Source organism: Haematobia irritans, chromosome 3, assembly GCF_050003625.1.
Source record: "Haematobia irritans isolate KBUSLIRL chromosome 3, ASM5000362v1, whole genome shotgun sequence".
Taxonomy (NCBI): Eukaryota; Metazoa; Arthropoda; class Insecta; order Diptera; family Muscidae; genus Haematobia; species Haematobia irritans.
The window spans coordinates 166,298,610-166,316,608 of NC_134399.1; the positions used below are offsets into that span (position 1 = coordinate 166,298,610).

At 34.2% G+C, this 17,999-nt stretch overlaps 1 long non-coding RNA gene across 1 annotated transcript; it reads left to right on the top strand.

Moving 5' to 3' along the window:
- Positions 1–332: 332 nt before the first annotated feature.
- On the top strand, positions 333–17,539 carry LOC142230724 (uncharacterized). Its single transcript, XR_012720787.1, has 2 exons — positions 333–465; positions 16,736–17,539. It is a non-coding gene; the product is annotated as an uncharacterized LOC142230724 (long non-coding RNA).
- The last annotated feature ends 460 nt before the right edge of the window (positions 17,540–17,999 follow it).

Genomic DNA, 17,999 nt, shown 5'->3' on the forward strand with positions numbered 1-17,999 from the left:
CATGTACGATAAGGAAGAATTTCAACAATGGATTGAAAGAACATAGAGTCAATTGTGTTCATTTTGCGATATCCCTGCTAAGCTCCCATCCAACGCCTGCTAATCACAGTTTCAATATTGCCATAAAATATGTGTGAAGAAAAAAAAAACTCATTTAAGCGTTGCAAACTGTTTTATGCTATGACATTTTCCCATCCATAATGGCCTAACAATGTGGGTTTGTGAGTAACAGATAAAATGATGTGGGGAACCAAATCAAGCATATCATTTTTGCCTTTCGGAGTATAAATAGAAATGATTTGCGGAAAATCCTTTTAGTTTTATAAAAACGTGTAAGACAGTAGGACGACAAAAAGTTTCCATTTTTAGCCGGTATTAGAGTTACTTCAACGGCTCCAGTGTTACCAAGTTTAAAAGTGGTCTATATCCGCTTTATCAAGGGAATCAAAATGTAGTCCCTTTAGGGTATGTACAGGCAAAAAAAATAATTCTTTCCTCCCAAACGAAATTTAAGACAAACAAAGTTCGTTTCTCATTTGCTTTTTGTTGAAAGGAAGTGTATTTGGAAGAAAAGTATATACTTTTTGAGATAAACGTTTATTCTTTTCCAGGATGTAAAAACAATTTCATAAAGACTAACTCAAAAAAAATTTTTCTCGCTAATTGCATTTTCCCTTACATCTTTCTCACTTCCACGAAGTTTTTTCAGTTCTTATCACCTTTTTCTCTAATACAATGTAGAAGAAATTATACGATTTTATAAATTTAAAACTTTTTTTTACCTTTCGCCTGGACGGAGAATCGAACCGCGGACCATGCAATTTGTAAGCCAACACACTATCCACTGAGCTATGTAGCCGTTATTGTCATCAATAGCCGAATAAACAAAGTTTATTTAACAGAAAAATACATTTAGTTGGGCACCATGGAGCAGTGTTTGCTACGTCGACTTGCATGCCAAGGGTCGTGGGTTCGATCCCCGCTTCGACCAAAGTTTTTTTTTTTTACATATATTTTATTTATTTATTTATTTATTTATTTGTATATTTCTACACAGCAAGACAATGTCTTATAATTATAGTGCAGATTTCAATAGTTGAAATAATATCCATCTTAATTAGGGTTACAATAATTCATATTATGGGAAATTCCAGATATGGTCGGAAGATTCCGAAAAAATGGTCAACATTCTATTCTACTATACTTATTAAAGACCTAAAGTCAGAAAAGGACAGTGTTTGATATAAACGAAATGGACTGTGTTGTTGGTTCAAAAATAACTTTTTTTATTGAAAAAAATAAAAATTTTGTACCACACGAATTTTTTTTGGTGATAAAAGTGTATACTTTTCGAAGCAATTCAAAAAACTCTAACAAAAGAAAAACGTTTTCGGTACACGTTTTCCAAACGTTTTTTTTTTCTTTGCGTGTAGAAGAAGGTGTAGTAAATTTTTTGAATATTGTGAATGTTTTGAAACAAAACAAGTATATACGGCCGTAAGTTCGGCCAGGCCGAATTTTATGTACCCTCCACCATGGATTGCGTAGAAACTTCTACGAAAGACTGTCATCCACAATCGAATTACTTGGGTTGTGGTATCTTAAAACTTCTTAACATCGTTTTCTAAATTGTGAGTTAGTCCATACGCGGTAGAGCCAGAAATGAAATATGGGGGTCGCTTATATGGGGGCTATATACAATTATGAACTTGATATGGACCAATTTTTTGTCATTGGGGATCGATTTATCTGAGGGCTATATATAACTATAGACTGATATGGACCTAGTTAGACATGGTTGTTAACGGCCATATACTAGCACAATGTACCAAATTTCAACTGACTCGAATGAAATTTGTTCCTCCAAGAGGCTCCAAAACCAAATCTCGGGATCGGTTTATATGGGGGCTATATATGATTATGGACTGATATGGACCACTTTTGGCATGGCTATTAAATATCATATACTACCACCACGTACCAAATTTCAACCAGAATCGGATGAATTTTGCTTTTCCAAAATGCACCGGAGGTCAAATCTGGGGATCGGTTTATATGGGGATATATATAATTATGGACTGATATGAACCAATCCCTGCATGTTTTTTGGATAACATATACTAACATCATGTACCAAATTTCAACCGAATCGGGTGAATTTTGCTCTTCCAAGGAGCTCCGGAAGTCAAATCTGGGGATCGGTTTATATGGAGGCTATATATAATTATGGACCAATTTCGACCAATTTTTGCATGGGTGTTTCAGGCCATATACTAACACCACGTACCAAATTTCAACTGAATCATAAGAATTTTGGCCTTCCAAGAGGCTCCGGAGGTCAAATCTGGTGATCGGTTTATATGGGGGCTATATATAATTACGGACCGATATGGACCATTTTTTGCATAGTTGTTAAATAACATATACCAACACCATGTACCATATTTCAGCCGGATCGGATGAAATTTGCTTCTCTTAGAGGTTCCGCAAGCCAAATCGGGGGATCGGTTTGTATGGGGGCTATATATAATTATGGACCGATGTGGACCAATTTTTGCATGGTTGTTAGAGATCATATGTTGACACCATGTACCAAATTTCAGCCGGATCGGATGAAATTTGCTTCTCTTAGGGTCCCCGCAAGCCAAATTTGGGGGGTCCGTTTATATAGGGGCTATACGTAAAAGTGGACCGTTATGGCCCATTTGCAATACCATCCGACCTACATCAATAACAACTACTTGTGCCAAGTTTCAAGTCGATAGCTTGTTTCGTTCGGAAGTTAGCGTGATTTCAACAGACGGACGGACATGCTCAGATCGACTCAGAATTTCACCACGACCCAGGGGTCTTAGAGCAATATTTTGATGTGTTACAAACGGAATGACAAAGTTAATATACCACCATCCTATGGTGGAGCGTTAATTTCTAAGACACATATAAAATATATGTGTCTCTGAAATTAAAAATTGTCGGACAATAAATTTATCTTTCCATAACACCACACTAAAAAAAATATTTCTAGTTCTTAAAATACGAATTCGAATTTTTCTTAGCATAAAGCTTTTTTTGCTCGATGGACTGTTCAATGAAGTCATTTTATCCTTATATGAAAGAACACTTTACCTCTCTAAGGTCATGTTGCCTTCAGAAAAATTCTCCAAAAATAATGAAATCGTCTTTTTTTGAAATTTTGTTCTTGACTACAAAGCTATTAGAATTCTAGAACAATCTAATTTTCCAAATGAATACACACACACAATTGGTTTTTAAGTCTTTATATTTTAGTCTCACAACTTGTCCATTCAAAAGTTAAAACAGAATAAAAAATTATTGTCATACTCAATATTTAAATGTAGAAGTAAACTCAAATTAAAATATTCAAAAAGCATACTTGATGAAAATAAATTTCAAAATTAAAGTAGCAAGTTAAAATGATGCAATGTATATTAGACCGATATATTTTTGTATAATAGCATTACAATGCTACTTCCAACACGTCTCCTCAAAAATGTATCGGATAGTTCAAATATAAAAGTAAAAATCGTTATTCACTACAAGTTGTTTATTCTGGGAAAATAATAATATGACCCAGCATTCGCTGCAAGGATTAGGAAAACCCAGAAAAACCTAATCAGGTCAAATTAATAAAAATATTTAAAATTCTTTTAATCCAAGTTATGCCAAGTGCCAAAGGTTTTGTTAAGATGTCAGCCAGCTGCTTTTCTGTGGAAATAAACTCAAGTTTAATTAATTTATTTTCAACTTGTTCTCGAGCAAAGTGGTATTTGATGTCAATATGCTTAGATCTTTTGTGGCATGAAGGGTTATTAGCTATGCCTAAGCATCCTTAATTGTCCTCATAAACCAAAATTGGAACATCAAAATCTATACCAATACTTTTCAACAAAGACTTCAACCATCGAGCCTCCCGTACTGCCTCAAATAATGCCATATATTCTGCCTCGGTTGAGGATGCTGCCACAGAAGCCTGTTTCCTTGTATTCCAGCAAATTAAATGATGGTCATACATCTTGAACAGAAAACTAGTAGTGCTCTTTCTATCACTTTCATTTTCACCCCAATCTGAGTCCACATAACCTGTGAGCAAGGTTGCAATGTCTGATTTCTTCTCATATACTAATTTCAAATCAATGGTACCTTTAAGATACCTAAGAACCTTTTTAAGACACTGCCATAATTCTCTATTAAACTTGTTACTATAACGGCTCAAAATATTCACCGAAGTACTTAGATCAGGTCTTGTACAAAGCATGATGTACATTAAACAACCAATTAAACTACGACACGGAGCATCATAGTTTTTATTTGAATTTAAGGCATCATAATTTAGCTTGGTCGGAAGAGGACTAGCAACTGATTTGCAATCATTCTTTCCACACTTCACAAGTATTCTGTTAATGTAAGCAGACTGACTCAGAATCAAAGTACTATCATTCCGCTCAACCCCCATTCCAATGAAAAATTTAATCTCTTTTAAGTCAGTCATTTTGAATCTATTCATCAAATACTCCTTAAAATTGGTAATGGTTGATTCATTTCCTGAAGCAATAACCAAATCGTCCACATACAGTAGGACATATATTTTTTCTGATGAATTGCCTTTGTCAAGAAAATAAATACAACGGTCTACAGGTGAGCTAATAAATCCAATATCCTTTAATGCCTTATCGAAAACTTCTAAACAACATCTTGCTGCTTGCTTAAGACCATATATTGCCTTATTCAGCCTACAAACTTCTCCTTTCTCAAATGACAAACCCTGTAGCATCTTCCTGTAAATTTCTTCCTTTAAAACAGCATTTAGAAGGGCTGTTTTTACATCCATGTGATGAACTTTTAAGTTGTACTGGTTAGAAATGGACATCAATATTCGAAAACTGGAAACTCTTACTACTGGGCCAAACGTCTCATCATAATCAACTAAGTACTCCTGCGTAAAACCCCTTGCCACTAATCTGACCTTATGCCTTAGCGGATTCCCAAACTCATCATGTTTTAAACTAAAAATCCACTTGCAGTCCACCACATTTGTATTAATAGGCATTGCAACTATTGGCCATGTCTGATTTGAGAAATTAGAATGAAGTTCTTCCTCAATTGCTTTTTTCCAACACGACTTATCATCTCTGAGCTCAATTTCGTCAAATGATTTCGGAATATTATCAACAAAAGCTGTTGCAACTAATATACAACTATTCAAGGCTGATTCGCACTCATCATAGTTTACGCGGGGCTTCTCTTTTAAACGTTTACTCCTTCTGATATTCGATTCACCTTCCAAGCATCTTGGATTTTCATCCGATATATTATGGTGAGGCATAATATCCGTACTCTCATTCGGGACTACAACAGTGGATGGTTCATTTATACCACTCTCATTCGGGATAACAACTTGCAGTGTTTGATCTAATTCTTTATCCGTACTCTCATTCTGGATTTTGCAATGCACATATTTCGTACTGTCTTTCCGGAATTTCACTGGAGTTCTGGAGTTTTTCATATTAGTTTCGTCAACATTTACATCTCGTGCCATAAAAAATTTTCCTGTTTCCATATCCCACAATTTATATCCATTTGGCTCATATCCAACCAGTATTGCCTTTGATGATTTTTTATCGAACTTCCTTTTTCTATTTTTATTATGTACATATACAGTAGAGCCAAATACTTTCAAAAATTTTAAAACTGGCTTTTTTCCATGCCAAATTTCAAACGGCGTTTTTGAGCAATCTTTTAATGCTTTATTTGGGCTTCTGTTTATCAAATATGTTGCTGTAAGAACAGCTTCTCCCCAAAAAGACTTGTCTAATTTAGCACCGCTTGCCATTGAACGAGCTTTTTCGGTAATTGTTCTAATCATGCGCTCAGCTACGCCATTCAATTGTGGGGTATATGGAACAGTCAAGTGATAAATTATGCCTTTATTAGTACAATACTCGCGCATTTCATTTGACAAATATTCGCTTCCATTATCAATATACAAATTAACAACTTTCAAATTAAAATGAGCCTCGCTTTTGGCAACAAAATCTTTAAAAGCAGAATATACACCAGACTTGTAAGTTAATATATAAGACACACAATAGTGAGTAAACTGGTCTATGAAAAATACGTAATAACTCTTTCCGTCTATAGTTGCGGGGGTAATTGGACCAGAGACATCTGAATGCACTATAAATAATGGTCTGCTGACATGTTCTTTGTTTTTGATCTTGTTAAAATTCTGCCTTGACAATTTACCATTTATACATGCCTCACACAACAAGTTATCAGGACTGACATTTCTTAATATAACAGAATCACTAAACATTTCCTTAGTTTTTATGTCCAAGAATTTACCTCTACTAATATGCCCCAACCGTTCATGCCACAAACGGTAACTAGTGCTATTAATAGCACTGGAAGCTTGAAAGCCATCACAAGACCGAAAAGAAATTATTGGAACATTGTTTTCACATTTACCTTCAATAATCACTTTCTTATACTTACGGACTTCGACACCTCGCGTATTAAATTCAATAGTCATTCCAGCATCTTGCATTTTTCTTATGGAAAGGAGGTTTTGTGGGACTTCTTTGCAAAACAAGACATTCTCAAGGGTTATTTGATATTGGTTGTTGCTCCATAGTCTTACAGTGCCTCGTTTTGATGCATATATATATTCTCCATATTTCGCAACTGCTATTTTCGTTGGAGGCTTTAAATTGATGTAGTCTGTGTAAAGCTTTTCGTCATTTATAATATGATCTGATGCTCCGGAGTCCAGCAAAAATTGTACACTGCCCTTTTGACAAAAAATATCCTTAGTGCCCATCATAAAAGCAAATCGTTCTTCAGATTGAACGGCAGTGTGAGCTAGTTTTGCTTTCCCGAAATTCTTAGAATTCAATAACTTCTTGTAAATATAGCAGTTCTTTTTAATATGGCCAAGTTTATGGCAATGATGACATTTCAGGGATTGTGTCTTGCGTTTCTTATCCTTTTGAATAAAGTCATTAAATGGATACGGCTTTTCGCTTATTGCTTGCAGTATTTTAGAGCTGGTGTCTTTGCTATCATTTCTCAGTTTAATTTCATGGTCAAGTAAACGATTTTTTACAAATGCCAGAGTCAAATTGTCTTCAGATAATGTCTCAATAGCAGTAATTATTCCATCATAGGATGGCGGCAATTTTATTAGTAAATGGGATACCTTATCCATTTCTTCAAGTTTTGCACCTGAAGCCAACAACTCGGTGATTAAATCATCAAAAATATTAAAATGGTTCAATAATGGTATATCCTCCTTCAATTTCAAAGATAAAAATTTTTTCCGTATAGCCAATTGCGATGCAATACTTTTTCGCTCATATATAGCATCCAGATTCTTGAAAATTTGTTTGGCTGAGCATTCAGCGCTGGCAAATCCCAAGAAAGAATCTCCTAAATACTCAATTATAACACTCTTAGCATTTCTTCCACACTTTTTCCATTCCTCGGTAACGTTATCTGGAGCATCATTTTCAATCACTTTTAGGACATCAATTTCAGCCAAAAGAGATTTAACCCGAAATTTCCATATGGAATATCTTTCACCATCAAAAGGCTTAATATTTCTTTTTAATTTATCCATGTCTTTTTCTTTCAGTTATGGGGCGTTGTCTGGGTCCATAACCTATAAGAATTCCAGAACAATCTAATTTACCAAATGAATACACACACAAACAATTTCAAAGTCAAAAACAAAGTCTTTATATTTTAGTCTCACAACTTGTCAATTCAAAAGTTAAAACAGAATGAAAAATTATTGTCATATTTGTCATGTATAAGAAAACTCAAATTAAAATATTCAAAAAGCATACTTGATGAAAATAAATTTCAAAATTAAAGTAGGAAGTTAAAATGATGCAATGTATATTAGACCCATATATTTTTGTATAGTAGCATTAAAATTAGGGTTTCTTTTCCCGGCAACGGGATCCCGTGAATTCCCGGGAAATTGCTATTTTTTCGTTCCCGCTTTCCCGGGAATGAAGTGCGGGAATTCCCGGGAAATTTTCTTTACAATATTTTATGTATAATAGAGGGTTTTATATGGCAAATGACAGTTGAAATCTAGTTAAAGTGGATTTTGGAAGTGCAATGTGAATAACTATTGTACCAAGTCGTACACCCTCAAAAAACATCGCTTCTCCAACATATGTTCCAAACATATTTTGCAGGAAACACATATATTATTGAATATTGCCGAAACATTATTATATTTGTTTTATGTGAACATATTATATGTTTGGAAGCATTTTGAGCCCAAAAAATTTATATGCTTGGAAGAATTTTCTCCCCAAGAAGATTGTGCTCATTCCCTCACATAATTTTCACTTCCACGAAAGTTTTAGTTCTCGGCACCTTTTTCTGTAATACAAATAATGTTGAAGAATTTATTCAATTTTGTAATTTTTTTAAATTTTACCTTTCGCCTGGACGGAGAATCGAACCGGGAACCATGCAATTTGTAAGGCAACACACTACCACTGGGCTACGTAGCTGTTATAGTCACCAATAGACAATTATCGTTATAAGTTACATGTATATAGCATAGCTTGCAGCGCCCACGAGCCCATGCAAACATAACATTATTTAACAGAAACATACATTTGTTGGCCATGTGGAGGTGTGGTTAGCATACGTTCCGATTTCTTTTAACGAACCAAGAAAAAAATTTTGCCCATAATGCCAAAATAATAAACAAAACACATGTCCACACATACATAAAATGCTGCTCTCAAGGCGAAAACACATGCAGTTTTTTTTTTTCAAATGTCCATTCTCTTGGTTGCGAACGTCTATTCCCTTTACTCCGAATACTCATTCTAATATTCAAATTAAATAATATTTAGACTTAAGCATATCAAATTTTTGGCCTTATCATAAAACAGTTTTCCGAAACAAAATACAAGCGGTTTCACAGAAATTGCTTTTCATTCTCTCGCTATGTTATATTGATATCTTTCGTCAACCCTCCCGGTTTCCATCTCTATTTCTTTCTCTATACTCTCTCTTTCTCTTTGTCGCTCTCTGAATAAAATATCACAACATATATATGTTTACTCGAAAATTTTAAATGTTTACATGTTTACATTCACACACATTATTTTTAAAAAACATTCATGTCCCAAACATAATATATTCTAACATATTAACATATGTGTCCCAAACATTTAGTGTTAGTTTAGGAACATTACATGTTTCCACTTAAATATATTGTGTTTAAAAATTGTGCCCGAAACACATTTTGTTTATATCGGAACATATGAAAAATATATTTTTTTAACAGAGTAGTAGTTGCCTTGTGGAGCATACATAGTCGTGGGTTCTAATCCAGAATCCAATGGGCTCCAAATTGTTAAAAAGAAGTTTGCACTTCCTAATTTATGATTGTCATATTTCTGTAAATCGACATTCCGATAGACTGGTAGACTGAGTAAACCTTTAAAAACAACGGGGCATTTTACCTTATGTAACCCACGTTGGAAATTGCATAATTTCAAAATTTCATAATTATTGCAAGGATGTTTTTTATGAAATAAGAAAATTCCAACCTTTTTTAAGATAACAAGTTGGCTGATAAGTCCCCGGTCTAACAAAGGAAAACACATTTTTTTGTCAAAATTCGTTTTTATTATTCAACATAGTGGCCTTCAAGAGCGATACAATGATTATAACGACCTTCCAATTTTTTGATACCATTTTGGTAGTACTCCTGCGGTTTTGCCTCAAAATAGGCCTCAGTTTCGGAGATCACCTCTTCATTGCAGCCAAATTTTTTCCCTGCGAGCATCCTTTTGAGGTCTGAGAAGAAGAAAAAGTCGCTGGGGCCAGATCTGGAGAATACGGTGGGTGGGGAAGCAATTCGAAGCCCAATTCATGAATTTTTGCCATCGTTCTCAATGACTTGTGGCACGGTGCGTTGTCTTGGTGGAACAACACTTTTTTCTTCTTCATACGGGGCCGTTTTGCCGCGATTTCGACCTTCAAACGCTCCAATAACGCCATATAATAGTCACTGTTGGTGGTTTTTCCCTTCTCAAGATAATCGATAAAAATTATTCCATGCGCATCCCAAAAAAACAGAGGCCATTACTTTGCCAGCGGACTTTTGAGTCTTTCCACGCTTCGGAGACGGTTCACCGGTCGCTGTCCACTCCGCCGACTATCGATTGGACTCAGGAGTGTAGTGATGGAGCCATGTTTCATCCATTGTCACATATCGACGGAAAAACTCGGGTGTATTACGAGTTAACAGCTGCAAACACCGATCAGAATCATCAACACGTTGTTGTTCTTGGACAAATGTGAGCTCGCGCGGTACCCATTTTGCACAGAGCTTCCGCATATCCAAATATTGATGAATGATATGACCAACACGTTCCTTTGATATCTTTAAGGCCTCTGCTATCTCGATCAACTTCATTTTACGGTCATTCAAAATCATTTTGTGGATTTTTTTGATGTTTTCGTCGGTAACCACCTCTTCCGGGAGTCCACTGCGTTCACCGTCCTCCGCTCATTTCACCACGCTTGAATTTTGCATACCAATCAATTATTGTTGATTTCCTTGGGGCAGAGTCCGGAAACTAATTATCAAGCCAAGTTTTTGCTTCCACCGTATTTTTTCCCTTCAGAAAACAGTGTTTTATCAAAACACGAAATTCCTTTTTTTCCATTTTTTTCACAATAACAAAAGTTGCTTCACAAAAGACGCTCTATCTCACAAACTAATTGACTTACAGACGTCAAATTTTGACACGAATCATTTGAAGGTTGGTAATATATAAAAATAATATGCATTTAATACTAGCGACGCCATGTGTCAGACCGGGGACTTATCAGCCAACCTGTTAGTTACTTTAATTTCAAATTTATACCTTATACACATAAGGCTTGATATCTATTAAAATATGGGGTTTAAAGCCCTTACGAGTATTTATAGGGCATACGACAACTGACATCTAGTTAAAGTGGATTTTGGAAGTGTAATGTCGTATTACATGGTAGTGTTTCCCTTTTGGGAATATTGACTGAACATGTGCATTTATTGACCCCGTTTAACGATGGTGAAATCTATGTATGATGTATTTAGTATGATTTATGGCTGATGTAAGGAACAACATATATATTGTTAGTCGTCAGACAGCGCCTTATAACCGTAGCTCTAGGCTATTTCTAATTTATTCAAATGTCTAAATATATTCCACATCAAAGCAGGTTTCCCTTTGACCGGAATCCCGGGAAATTCGAAAAAAATTCCCGCTTTCCCGGGAATGCAAAAAAGGGAAAACGAAAACCCTAATTACAATGCTACTTCCAACAAAAGCAAAAAAGCGTTAAAAAATTTAAGATGTTTTTCTACACATTATTTTAATGACCTTTTGGCTTACTTGAAATAATTTCTACTGAAGTCGAGTCTAAATTTGTAAAATGGAATCGGACACTTTTCAGTGATAAATTCACTGCTGTGGTATCACAATGGGCTGAATAGTGAAAGGTTGAAAAAAAAACAAGTATATACGGCCGTAAGTTCGGCCAGGCCGAAGCTTTTGTACCCTCCACCATGGATTGCGTAGAAACTTCTACTGAAGCCGATGGCAAGGTATCTTAAAACTTCCTAACACCGTAATATGTACCATACGTGGTATATATTAAACTAAAAAAGGCCGATTAAATACGTATATAATTAAATAAGTTTAAAGTTTCTATAGAAATAAAATTGTGACAAAATAAAATTTTGACAACATTTTCTATAGAAATAATATTTTGACAAAATTTTCTATAGAAATAAAATTTTTACAAAATTTTCTACAGAAATAACATTTTGACAATGTTTTCTATAAAAATAAAATTTTGGTAGATTATTTTTGGCTCGAGTGGCAACCATGATTATGAACCGATATGGAAAAATTTTTGTGTGATTGGGGATCGGCTATATATATATATAACTATAGACCGATATGGACCAATTTTGGCATGGTTATTAGTGGCCTTATACCAACACCACGTTGCAAATTTCAACCGGATTTGCTCCTCCAAGAGGCTCCGGAGATCAAATCTGGGGAACGATTTATATGGGGGATATATATAATTATGGACCGATATGGACCAATTCTTGCGTGTTTGTTAGAGACCACATTCTAACATGTTCCAAATTTCAACCGGATCGGGTGAATTTTGCTCCTCCAAGAGGCTCCGGAGGACAAATCTGGGGATCGATTTATATGGGGGCTATATATAATTATGGACCGATATGGACCAATTCTTGCATGGTTGTTAGAGACCATATACTAACACCACGTACCAAATTTCAATCGGATCGGATGAATTTTGCTCCTCTAAGAGGCTCCGGAGGTCAAATCTGGGGATCGGCTTATATGGGGGCTATATATAATTATGGGTCGATGTGGACCAATTTTTACATGGTCATTAGAGAACATATACCAACACCATGTACCAAATTTCAGCCGGATCGGATGAAATTTGCTTCTCTTAGAGGCTCAGCAAGCCAAATCGGGGGATCGGTTTATATGGGGGCTATATATAATTATGGACCGATGTGGACCAATTTTTGCATGGTTGTTAGAGACCATATACTAACACCATGTACCTTCTGCTTCTCTTAGAGGCCTCGCAAGCCAAATTTGGGGGTCCGTTTATATGGGGGCTATACGTTAAAGTGGACCGATATGGCCCATTTGCAATACCATCCGACCTACATCAATAACAACTACTTGTGCCAAGTTTCAAGTCGATAGCTTGTTTCGTTCGGAAGTTAGCGTGATTTCAACAGACAGACGGACGGACATGCTCAGATCGACTCAGAATTTCACCACGACCCAGAATATATATACTTTATGGGGTCTTAGAGCAATATTTCGATGTGTTACAAACGGAATGACAAAGTTGATATACCCCCATCCTATGGTGGAGGGTATAACAAGTAAGGAAAGTCTAAAGTCGGGCGGGGCCGACTATATTCAATTTTCGCACGAGATAGTTCATTTTTCCCATAAAATAGTTGAAATTTTTTTCTTTGTAACAGGTTGGCTGATAAGTCCCCGGTCTGGCACATAGATGGCGTCGCTAGTATTAAATGCATGTTATTTTTATATAGTACCAACCTTCAAATGATTCGTGTCAAAATTTGACGTCTGTAAGTCATTTAGTTTGTGAGATAGAGCGTCTTTTGTGAAGCAACTTTTGTTATTGTGAAAAAAATGAAAAAAAAAAGAATTTCGTGTTTTGATAAAATACTGTTTTCTGAAGGGAAAAAATACGGTGGAAGCAAAAACTTGGCTTGATAATGAGTTTCCGGACTCTGCCCCAGGGAAATCAACAAAAATTGATTGGTATGCAAAATTCAAGCGTAGTGAAATGAGCACGGAGGACGGTGAAAGCAGTGGACGCCCGAAAGAGGTGGTTACCGACGAAAACATCAAAAAAATCCACAAAATGATTTTGAATGACCGTAAAATGAAGTTGATCGAGATAGCAGAGGCATTAAAGATATCAAAGGAACGTGTTGGTCATATCATTCATCAATATTTGGATATGCGGAAGCTCTGTGCAAAATGGGTGCAGCGCGAGGTCACATGTGACCAAAAACAACAACGTGTCTATGATTCTGAGCGGTGTTTGCAGCTGTTAACTCGTAATACACCCGAGTTTTTCCGTCGATATGTGACAATGGATGAAACATGGCTCCATCACTACACTCCTGAGTCTAATCGACAGTCGGCTGAGTGGACAGCGACCGAAACTGAGGTTTATTTTGAGGCAAAACCGAAGGAGTACTACCAAAATGGTATCAAAAAATTGAGCATTCAGGTCGAAAACCTTTGTTGTTAGCACCTATATTACCTGTTTATTTTCATAATTCATTATGATTGTAAATATATAAATAAATAAATAAAATTTTGAGCACAATATTGTTTGGGAGAAATGCTCCCAAACATATTATATGTTCACATAATAACATATTGTTTTTTGGAAGACAACATTATTGAATTTGGATGCAAAAATACAAAATGTTTAGAAATTGACTACCCAAACATATATTTTTTAGACCAATATGCTTTCAAACATATTATATATTGGAAGAGATCAAACATATAAATGTTTGGACAATAGCCAAAAATGTATATGCTTGAAGCAAAATATGTTTGGGAGTATATGTTACAGAAGCGATTTTTTGTGAGCGTGTAGCTTCAATTAATGTTTTATTTCAAAAATTGAATAAAAAATTAGACATCAAAATAACTCGACAATTAATTTATAATAAAGCAACTAAAAGTAGTTCCACACTTTTCCCAGCAAAAAAATTGTGAGTTGTTCTAAAGGCACAACTTCAAAAGTACTTCCAAAAATGTCCTCAATTATTTTAACTACACAGGAAGTTTTTTTACTTAATTTTTTTCATATTTTAATGTGTAATTTTTTGTTTTCTTTTTTTTCAAATAGTTTAAAAAAGAGTAAGAATAAATAAATTGGTACAAATTATTCAAATTTTGCCACAAAACTGCTAAATCCATTATAGAAAAATCGATAATTTTGGAAATTATTCGAGGAAAAACGTTTCAAACAAGCGTCAGAATGCATTAAAAATCATAAAAACAATATAAAAATTATTTATATTCACATTCAAAACACTGAATTCGGATCTCACCTTAAGAAGTGATGCAAATTCATTGCAACGGCTGTTGAAACGGTGGACATTTGTCCTATGACAAGCTCATATTACATTCATTGCTTCTCCGCCAATTTTGCATCACTTCTAGACCCAAAAAGAACATTTTCACTACTTTTTTGGCAACGCTTTTTCGCAGCATTATTAAGATATTAATTTATGAAAGAATAGTTTTAATATCAATTACTATTTTGTTAATTAAATTGACTAAACTAAATCAATCATAAGTTCAACCACAGCTTTATTTCATAAATATCTGACTTCAAACATTGCCATCGGCAACTGCTACCACAACCCAAGTAATTCGATTGTTCATGAAAGTTTTTAGCGGAACTTTGTGCGATTGTTATACTTGTTTAATTTTTATAAAAATTAAAAAAAAAACTATTGACATTTATTGAAAAATGGAAAATCATTGAGTTTCAAATTCTGGGGGGGGGGGGTGTGCTAAAATTTTTCTGGGGGGTCTAAGCCCCCTCCTACGCTTATGGTCAACCTGTTAGCTATTTGTGACAGAATATTGACGAAAAAGTTGAAAGTCGCGACCTAACTCGTAAAAATTTAAACTCGACTTTTCGATGTTTTCAAAATTTTCCGTATTTTGAAAAAGTCGAAGAGTCACTGTAAAAAAATGTTGTCGTGAGCTCAATGAGATCTTCTCCTTGTAATACAAAACAAGTTTCATTAGCGTAGCTAGACAATTTTCCTAGGGGGGGCTATAGCCCCCCCTAGGAAAATTATTGTTTTATTTCATAAAAAAAGAATACAAAAATAGACATCAAAATAATATATAATAAAAGTAGTTCCACACTTTTTCCCAGTAAAAAAATTGGGATTTGTTTCAAAGGCACAACTTTAAAAGCACTTCCAAAAATGACCTCACAAAGAAGTTAATTATATTAACTACACAGGAAGTTGTTTACTTCAGTTTTTTCATATTTTAATGCGTAGTTTTTGTTTTCTTTTTTCAAATAGTTTAAAAAAAAGGAAAAATAAATAAAATGGTAAAAATTATTCAAATTTTGCCACAAAAATGCTAAATCCATTATAGAAAAATCGATAAGTTTTGAAAATATTCAAACAAGCGTTAGAATGCATTAAAAATCATAAAAAATATAAAAATTATTATAAATTAATGTTTCTTGAAGCTCGAGTTCTTTATACATATTTGTAAAACTCTAACAAAAGGTCGACCAAAAATCAAATAAAAAAAACGAATAAATAAAAATTATTTATTTGGGAAAATATCACACAATTTTTTAATTCACATTCAAAACCCTGAATTCGGATCACACCGTAAGAAGTGATGTAAATTTATTGCAACGGCTGTTGAAACGGTGGACATTCGTTCTGTGACGAGTTCCTATTACATTCATCGCTTCTCCGCCAATTTTGCACCACTTCCGGACCCAAAAGGAACATTTTCACTTCTTTTTTGGCGACTCTTTTTTGCAGCATTATTAAGATATTAATTTATGAAAGAATAGTTTTAATACCAATTACTATTTTTTAATTAAGATGACTAAACCAGACTAAACAATATAATAAAGGAGCTTTACAGCCTGTTTCTGTATGTCGAATGAGCTCTGTGGATCGACTAAAATGGAAACAAACAGCTGAATTTATAACCAAAAAACAGGCTGTTAGTTATTCAACTAAACCATAAGTTCAATCACAGCTCTATTTCATAAATATCAGACTTCAAACATTACCATCGGCAACTGCTACCACAACCCAAGTAATTCGATTGTGCATGAAAGTCTTTAGCGGAACTTTGTGCGGTTGTATATATTTGTTTAATTTTTATAAAAATGTAAAATCGTAAATAGGTTTTCAAACTCTGGGGGGGGCTAAATTTTTTCTGGGGGGGTCTAAGCCCCCTCCCCAGAGGCCTTCCTACGCTTATGACAAGTCTTCAATATCATTGAAATGACATTCTCAAATTTACTTTTATTGAAACTTAATTTAATATGGTTATTTTTTTTTCAATTGCAGATTTCGCCTATCCAATTGATGGATGAGGATGATGACAAATAATTTTGATTTATTTTTGCCGTATTTTCTGTTCGATTTCTCTAAAAAAAATGCCTACTTATCAGTATGGAACCCATCCAAAAGAAATTTCCAACTTATTAATAGTAAATCGAAAAAAAAAAACTCATATAAACAAATATAAAGTTTCAGTACAAATAATAATAACTCTTTTTTTAAAGTTTACCCAATATTTTTTGGAATGTTTTTTTTTTGTAAATCTTGGCTACCCTACTAGATGAAAATGTGAATCACAATAATGTTATTTGTTTTAAATAATAATGATATTGTCAATGTTATATGAAAAATAATGTTATTACAAAATATAAAAAACGGTTAATTGTGTCGTAGAATATATTACAAAATTCAGTATAATCATCTAAATGTTGTTACAAAATAATAATAATAATCAAATATATAAATGTTATTAATATTTACCCATATATAATCAATCACAAGTATTGTATATGCTGTATATGCATTCGATAATTCCATACCGGAAAATCGAATTTATCCTTATATATATCGAAAACAAAACAAAAATACATATGTGTAATGAAATTTATTGTTCTCATTTCAATCAATCGATAAGCAGTTATTCAGTATCAGTCATAATGTAAATTTTTTTCAAAATTTATCAAAGATTGAATGCTGCAAAAAAAATTTAAAATAAACAAAATTTGTATTTATGTGTCATGTTGCTGTTGTTTGGGATTCGAATTATCTCAACGGAATCAAGAATAAAATGGAATACGAAAAGTATATAAATTTGTATTAATCTCCTAGTATTGCAAATTGATCAATGGTAGGTATTGACAAGGTACGTGGAGAGATGGGGAACCTGATGAATCAGGAATTATAAATGGCATAGTAGAAAAATTAGGAAATTAATTAAAAAAAAAAAAAATAATATTCCAAGTCAAAACGAACTTTCAGCAAGTAAAAATTCTTATTTGCATGTCATGGGTTAGATTGAGACCCAGGAATATCCTGACGAACTGATGTAATCACACATAATTATAGCTGTGACATCCTCGTTCACCCTGATAAACGTGGAATCTTCAATTTGCTCTACCACGGCTATACCCTGGCGTGGTAGAGCAAATTGAAGATTCCACGTTTATCAGGGTGAACGAGGATGTCACAGCTAGAATTATGTGTGATTACATCAGTTCGCCAAATCTATCTTTAGCATCGCCTGGGCTCAGACCACCTATCAAAAATTCTC